The sequence below is a fragment of the Convolutriloba macropyga genome, unplaced genomic scaffold (assembly GCF_964194025.1).
Source record: "Convolutriloba macropyga unplaced genomic scaffold, txConMacr16.3 SCAFFOLD_2770, whole genome shotgun sequence".
Lineage (NCBI taxonomy): Eukaryota > Metazoa > Xenacoelomorpha > Acoela > Convolutidae > Convolutriloba > Convolutriloba macropyga.
Genome location: NW_027453497.1, coordinates 22,199 through 30,793, shown reverse-complemented (window position 1 = coordinate 30,793; position 8,595 = coordinate 22,199). Strand labels below are relative to the sequence as shown.

Here is an 8,595-nt window from a genome sequence, read left to right as displayed (position 1 = left end):
GTTCGCTACTACTATCAAACACAGGTCGAAGTTTCCATTCAGTCATTAATTCCAACTTTCAAATGTTGTTGTTTCAGCTTTCGCTTACTAGAAGCAACATAATACTCGCTGCAATACAGACCTCGGGAAACCCTCACCGTGAATAAGGTTCACTCACATATTTCACTACATTTTGCGTGGGATTGGAGATGAGGCTACTCGTTCTTGCTCAGTACTAGGCTGAAAATTAACGAAACTTCGTTACAAACGTTCACATGTTGATGTTTCCGCTTTCGCGTACTCGAAACAACATAATACTAGTCTTTGTAATTTAGTTTCATAATTTCAACTGTTCTCATGCAGAATTTTTGCTCATTCTTATCCCAAATTTTGACCTGGCTACTAGTTACACTCCTTGTACTTATTGCAAAATGACCACAAATTTCAACAGCTTTCACATGTTGCTGTTTCGGCTTTCGCTTACTACAGTCAACATAATACTCGTTGCAAAATAAGTGCTCGGCATCTGCAATTTTCCAAAGACGAAGTTTCGCCAGTTCAATTTTCGCTCGCCAATTATGGCTACTAATTCACACGGTACTGAGCTCAACAACATTAAATTTGTTCAGCAAGACTTTCACATGTTGATGTTTTGGCTTTCGCCTACTAGAAGCAACATAATACTCGTCTTGTTAGCTCATTCAATGAGAATAGCTTTTCCCGTTGAGAATTTTTGCCTTCAATTGGCGTTGTAGTGAGTTTGGCTACTCAGATCACCAAATACTTGTGACAATTCGAACCAGAAATGTTTTCAATTTTCACATGCTGATGTTTCGGATTCAACCTACTAGAAGCAGCATAATACTTGTATTCAACAATTTCTGTATCAAATCCCAGTTTTCTCTGGTGCATCTTTGCCAAACTATTCCAAACTGCCTGAGTCTGAATACCAATTACAGGTACTAGTAAATGCACGTTACTAAGGACTATATAGTTCTAGGTTACTGTACACAACGACGTTCACATGTTGATGTTTCAGCTGCCGCTTACTAGAAACAACATAATACTTATCGTGCATACCTTTCCATAACTTGTCCTTTTCAGATGCATTAGTTTCCCTTTGTCTTGGCTTCTACAGTCAGACTGGCTACTAGTAACAGCACAGTACTAATCACATATCGTTCTACAGTTTGCAGACAACTTTCACATGTTGATGTTTCAGCTTTCGCCTACTAGAAACAACATAATACTCGCTGTATACATTTGTAGTTCTCTATGTAACTTTCATGTGAAGAAGTTTCGCCAGTCTTTTTGACTGTCTCAAATCTGAGTCATGCTTAGGCTACTAGTTGCTTCATAGTACTTATCGCCTCGAGATCATTGAACAAAACTTGATTTTCACATGTTGCTGTTTCAGCTTCCGCTTACTAGAAACAACATAATACTAGTCTCATTAAGTTCCGTCTCTTTGCAATTTTCTTATGAAGAAAATTCGCCATCACAATGACTCCAGCAGTTCTTGATCAAGGAATGCAATCATTGATCAGAATGCTATTATTTGAATCGGTTCTGCTTTAAGTGTTCCAATTTTATTGGAAGCACCAACAATAGAACATCAATGTGTTCAATCGAGAGTTATATAACCCTGAATCGGACGCAGTCAACAGCCGAAGCCGAGACCGCCTTTTGCGTTAGAGAGGTCGGTAAACAAATCTTGCGATTCATACCGAATTAACACATATAGCTGTGCTCCTCTTCGTAAAGCGAGCCAAGTGATCCCCTGTTGAAGGATGTATTTGGACCAATCTAGTAGCATTTGGTTTCCAACAAGCTCTCCCAAGTTAGCTTACTTATTGGGCTTTTCAACCAATTCGGTTGGCTACAAGCATCATCAAAGTACTAGCCACAGTTTGATCGCAAAATTCTACGACTTTCACATGTTGATGTTTCGGCTTGCGCTTAGCCTACTATAAGCAACATAATACTAGTCATATCATAGAGCGTGATCAGCTTGTGACGTTCTCATGATGAAGTTTCACCAACAGTGTCTCACTTCGAGCTTAAATCCAGCTACTAGTAACTACACAGTACTGACTGCAACGATAACTTTTATCTATACCTTTCACATGCTGCGCTTTCGGCCAGGGCCTACTAACGTCAACATAATACTCGATATAAACTTTTGTTCATGATGCAGCTTCCCCATGCAGAAGTTTCGCCTTCAAATGCTCTCTTGGCCATATGACGTAAGAAAAGGTTACTAGTAACATCACAGTACTAGCCACAGTTTGATTGCAAAATTCTACGACTTTCACATGTTGATGTTTCGGCTTGCGCTTAGCCTACTAGAAGCAACATAATACTAGTCATATCATAGAGCGTGATCAGCTTGTGACGTTCTCATGATGAAGTTTCACCAACAGTGTCTCATTTCGAGCTTAAATCCAGCTACTAGTAACTACACAGTACTGACTGCAACGCTAACTTTTATCTATACCTTTCACATGCTGCGCTTTCGGCCAGGGCCTACTAACGTCAACATAATACTCGATATAAACTTTTGTTCATGATGCAGCTTCCCCATGCAGAAGTTTCGCCTTCAAATGCTCTCTTGGCCATATGACGTAACACAAGGTTACTAGTAACATCACAGTACTAGCCACAATTTGATCGCAAAATTCTACGACTTTCACATGTTGATGTTTCGGCTTGCGCTTAGCCTACTAGAAGCAACATAATACTAGTCATATCATGGAGCGTGATCAGCTTGTGACGTTCTCATGATGAAGTTTCACCAACAGTGTCTCATTTCGAGCTTAAATCCAGCTACTAGTAACTACACAGTACTGACTGCAACGATAACTTTTATCTATACCTTTCACATGCTGCGCTTTCGGCCAGGGCCTACTAATGTCAACATAATACTCGATATAAACTTTTGTTCATGATGCAGCTTCCCCATGCAGAAGTTTCGCCTTCAAATGCTCTCTTGGCCATATGACGTAACACAAGGTTACTAGTAACATCACAGTACTAGCCACAATTTGATCGCAAAATTCTACGACTTTCACATGTTGATGTTTCGGCTTGCGCTTAGCCTACTAGAAGCAACATAATACTAGTCATATCATAGAGCTTGATCAGCTTGTGACATTCTCATGATGAAGTTTCACCAACAGTGTCTCATTTTGAGCTTAAATCCAGCTACTAGTAACTACACAGTACTGACTGCAACAATAACTTTTATCTATACCTTTCACATGCTGCGTTTTCGGCCAAGGCCTACTAACGTCAACATAATACTCGATATAAAATTTTGATCATGATGCAGCTTTCCCATGCAGAAGTTTCGCCTTCAAATGCTCTCTTGGCCATATGACGGAACACCAGGTTACTAGTAACATCACAGTACTAGCCACAGTTTGATTGCAAAATTCTACGACTTTCACATGTTGATGTTTCGGCTTGCGCTTAGCCTACTAGAAGCAACATAATACTAGTCATATCATAGAGCGTGATCAGCTTGTGACGTTCTCATGATGAAGTTTCACCAATAGTGTTTCATTCGAATTGGTTCTGCTTTAAGCTCTCCAATTGTTTTGGATGAACCAGTTTTGCCCTTCGAAGCCACTTTTGTGAGCTTTTGTGGGTCTTTACCAAGAGGATATACCTCAAGGCCTCTTTCAATTCCTTTAAGTTCTTTCAACTCCTTTACAGTTTCTAGGTTCACATAGCTGCAAACCTTATTTCTAGTTTTAAGTCTGGCCAACTTGGGGAGAGTTGGTGCAGACCGTGACCAATTCTAGTAGGATGCCACAACAAGAATGTGATCAACTTAGCTTGTCGATGAACCTGCCCCACATTCAAACAACTCTATCGCCTTTTCCTCGTATAGTTATATGCGAGGGCCTCTCATAGAGAGCGCTGTTAGCAACCTTTTCCACATAGACGATAAAGTTGTGAGTGTTTTGCACATGGCTGTTGTCATCACCACGTGACGAGTCAACTCAGCTTGACTCTCTACACTCCGACAAGCTTTGCACATACGCCTTTAGTTCAGTATGTGTCTTTAATCTGACTCCGGTGCCTCAAGCCGGAAAAATTGTCAGATTATGATCATTATCGGTTAGTCATCCCGATGCAAGATCGTATCGTACTGTCTTTGTCTACCTCCAGATTCCGAAGAACAGGAGGAGACTCTCCCAGACCTACATATCTGGGAGAATGTTCAGAGGGCGAGAAGCTGTGGATTACTCTCCCCTAAGAACTGACTAAACTTTACCCTCGTCCAAGGTAAGTTTATTTTAGCTAGCCTTCTATGTAAAGGATCTGAGGCTAAGCTGTGTTTTTTCGAGCCTTTGGCTCGGAGCAAGTTCAGTGGGCGCCCCGAGTAGCTCAACTCTTTCCCACTGAACAGCGCAACGCTCTGTCACTCGCTGGGATTTTTGCGTGTCGGTTCTAACCACGCGACTTGTGGACCTTTTTAGGCCTTTCTCATTCACAAGTCTATAGCTGGGCTTCTATAACCCAGCTTCTGAGATCTAGATAGCTGCAGTTCTGCTAGGCTGCTTTTGCTAACTAGTCTCCCTTTAAGCAGTCCCTTGCCATGACTGCTGAACTATGTATCCACACAAGTAGTTTTTGAGCTCGATACATAATTCGAGATTGGTTGCCAAGCAATCTCTAGCGACAGAGCGTCATGCGCACTACAGACATGGCCTCTACCAGCAGCCATGCCCGAAGGAATCAATCACTGATCCTTCCGCAGGTTCCCCTACGGAAACCTTGTTACGACTTTTACTTCCTCTAGACAATTAAGCTCGATCCGCTTCATCCCGTTGCCGGAGACCGAAGTCCCAACAGTAGGAATTTGCAATTCTTGCTTAACTATCCAATCAGTAGTAGCGACGGGCGGTGTGTACAAAGGGCAGGGACGTAATCCCTATGAGTTGTTGACTCATAAGTACCAGGAATTCCTGGTTCACGTCTGCAAGTTACAACAGACGATCCCCTTGAAGCGCTGTACTTTTCTCTGATTGCCCAGTCCATTTCGGACCAAGGGCTGAGTACTCAATCTAAAAGTACACAGTGTAGCGCGCGTGCAGTCCAGAACATCTAAGGGCATCACAGACCTGTTATAGCCTCACTTCATCTGCGGTATTTAATTCCGCATAGTTCCTCTAAGAAGTGTTTGAATTCACATATAGTGAATTTCATTATTTAGATGGAGAAGATCTCGTTCGTTATCGGAATTAACCAGACAGATCACTCCACTAACTAAGAACGGCCATGCACCACCGCCCATATAATCATGAAAGATATTCAATCTGTCAATCCTTAAGATGTCTGGACCGGGTGAGTTTTCCCGTGTTGAGTCAAATTAAGCCGCAGGCTCCACTCCTGGTGGTGCCCTTCCGTCAATTCCTTTAAGTTTCGATTTTGCAACCATACTTCCCCCGGAACCAATAAACTTTGGTTTCCCGGTTAATCTCTTGCCAAGTCAAGATCGACTTTGACAAATTGTAGGTTGGTATAGTTTATGGTCAGAATTACGAGGGTATCTAATCCTCTTCAATACTCTGACTTTCGTTCTTGATTAATGAAAACATTCTTGGCAAATGCTTTCGCAGTAGTTTGTCTTGCCACGATCCAAGAATTTCACCTCTAACGTAGCAATACAAATGCCCCCGTCTGTTCCTTTCAATCATTACCGCACTCAGCCAACCGGCATCAATCGAGTAGCGGGTCATTCTCCATTATTCCATGCTTTATTATTCGATCCCAAAGGATGCTTTGAACACTCTAATTTTCTCAGGGTGAAAACACCGTTTCCACAGTTCGTCACATTTAAGTGCAAACTATTTCTTCGATGCGAAGGATGAGCGGAACGAGTCAACAGATTTAACTGAAGACCATGTTGCCGTTCTACTCAAACAGATCCAACTATGAGCTTTTTAAACGCAGCAACTATTGCATACGCTTGTAGAGGCTGGTATTACCGCGGCTGCTGGCACCAGACTTGCCCTCTACTCGTTCATCAATGGAGCTTTTAAGTCCATTCCATTCTGATTACAAACCATAAAGGTTCATATCATTATTTCTAGTCACTACCTCCTCGTGCGGAGAGTGGGTAATTTGCGTGCCTGCTGCCTTCCTTGGATGTGGTAGCCGTTTCTAAGGCTCCCTCTCCGGAATCGAACCCTGATTCCCCGTTACCCGTCACAACCATGGTAGTCCGTTACACTACCATCATAGGTTGATAGGTCAGAAATTCGGAAGTTCCGTCCCCAAGCCGAAGCTATCTGGGATCTTTCAGTTACTAGGACTCATCACGGGATGTGTCTGTACTTAGCAAATCACCCGGTGTAGTCTTGTAAAAGTCTCCGACAGTGTCGGACAATCAGCATGCATTAGCTGCAGGGTTACCGCAGTTATTCATTTAGCTTGCAAATCAACTAATAGATAGTAACTGATTTAATGAGCCATTCGCGGTTCCACTTTTTCAAGCTTCGCTTGCACATGCATGGCTTAGTCTTTCAGACAAGCATATGGCAACTGACAGGATCAATCAGTTTAATTGTACTTTGAACAATCTTTCGATTTGTTCGAATTTAGAAAGACATAGCCTTGCGGCCTCGTCAATCTTGCTTTGAGCTTTTTAAATCACGAAGAGTTTCAATGCATGCTTTGGCATGGCTACTAGTTACTACACAGTACTCTACACACTTAGAGTTACCCACGATTACACATTTCACATGCTGATGTTTCGGCTCGCGCGTACTAGAAACAGCATAATACTATGTGTACTGGTAGATAGCGCTCTGTGAGCATTTCCCATGAGCAGGTTTTGCCCTCCAAATCTCTGTTCTACTGTTACCAATACCGGCTAACAACTGTATCATACTAGGGAGAATTGACTCATGATTTAAAAACCAGATGTTCACATGTCGATGTTTCGGCTCTCGCCTACTAGAAACAACATAATACTAGTCTGTTAAAAATCTCAATCACGCCGCCTCTTCAGATACAGAAGTTTTACCTTTTATTGGTTAGAGAACAGCTTTCCAGCTGTCGACATGGTTACTAGTAACAACACCGTACTCAACACAAAAACTTTTCAACTTCACAACTTTCACATGCTGATGTTTCTGCTTTCGCATACTAGAAACAGCATAATACTTATTGTTTTGTCAAGTAATTTGTGTGTCTTTCCCATGTGAAGTTTCACCGGTCAACAATGTTTCCCTGACCAATTACGGCTACTAGTAGCTGTATAATACTAGGGAAAATGATTGAGGATTTAATATCAGATTTTCACATGTTGATGTTTCGGCTTTCGCCTACTAGAAACAACATAATACTAGTCTGCTAAGAAATCTCGCTCAAATTGCCTTTTCACATACAGAAGTTTCACCTTCTATTGGTTAGAGAACAGTTCTCAGCTGTCGACATGGTTACTAGTAACAACATCGTACTCAACACAAAAATTCTTCAACTTCACAACTTTCACATGCTGATGTTTCTGCTTTCGCGTACTAGAAACAGCATAATACTTATTGCTTTGTCAAGAAGTGTGTGTGTCTTTCCCATGCGAAAGTTTCACCGGTCAGCAATAATTGCCGTGTCCAATTAAGGTTACTCATAGCTGTATAATACTAGGGAAAATGATTGAGGATTTAATATCAGATTTTCACATGTTGATGTTTCGGCTTTCGCCTACTAGAAACAACATAATACTAGTCTGCTAATAAATCTCGCTCAAATTGCCTTTTCACATACAGAAGTTTCACCTCTTCTTGGTCACTGTACAGATGATGCTGTCTGTTCTTTATTTGGTTCTGCTTATTATAAGGAGGGGCATCACTCCTTCCTCCTTGGTCTGCATGCATTAAGCCTGCTTTGTGAAAAGCGTATCTTTCTAGCTTTTCTTCGCCTTACTCGAGTAGGACGATACAATCCAGACATTAGTCAGTCTTGGTGTAAAGTCACTGAGTATTATTCGGTTCTGCTTTATTCAGCAATATGCTGTATAATTGTTGTAATTTGCGAACATATTTGTTCTCAGTTCCGAACTACTAGCGACGACAGATTACCAGCGGTCATGAGCCATCAAGGTAGTTCTTTGGTGCATCAAGTAGAGAGGTGCCATCAAACAACACTTCCCTAATAATGCTACACACATAGAATTTGCTACAGTGCAGCTTTTTACTTTGCAAAATTTGCGCACAAATTTTGCATAGAATAAATGTTTTATCAAGATTTTTAGATCCCCTCCCTTGAGAGAACGTTACTCCTTTAAGTGAACACCCCGCGGCGTCCTGTTGTTATTGCTTATAACCATTTCGCAAGCCGGAGGCATAATGCACTACGCAAGCCGCTACTTTGGCACAGAGGCACCTAGTTTTACACCCGGGACTTCAGGTGGCCCAGTTTTACACCCAGTACAGCGGTGCCAGTTGGTAACCCGGTGGATCCTCGGAGACCAGACATGATCATAGATCAAACCCGATGTATGCTACTCCTGAACGTATAGTATCTCCACTGTGCAATGAAATTATCGTTCGTTTCGGGCCTTCCTATACGTTCAGCAGACAATCGCTAGGAATTCACCTCGTG

At 41.9% G+C, this 8,595-nt stretch overlaps 1 pseudogene; it reads right to left on the bottom strand.

Annotated features, from left to right (window-relative positions):
• Nucleotides 1-1,619: 1,619 nt before the first annotated feature.
• On the bottom strand, nucleotides 1,620-1,771 carry LOC142358334 (5.8S ribosomal RNA; annotated as a pseudogene).
• Nucleotides 1,772-8,595: the final 6,824 nt, after the last annotated feature.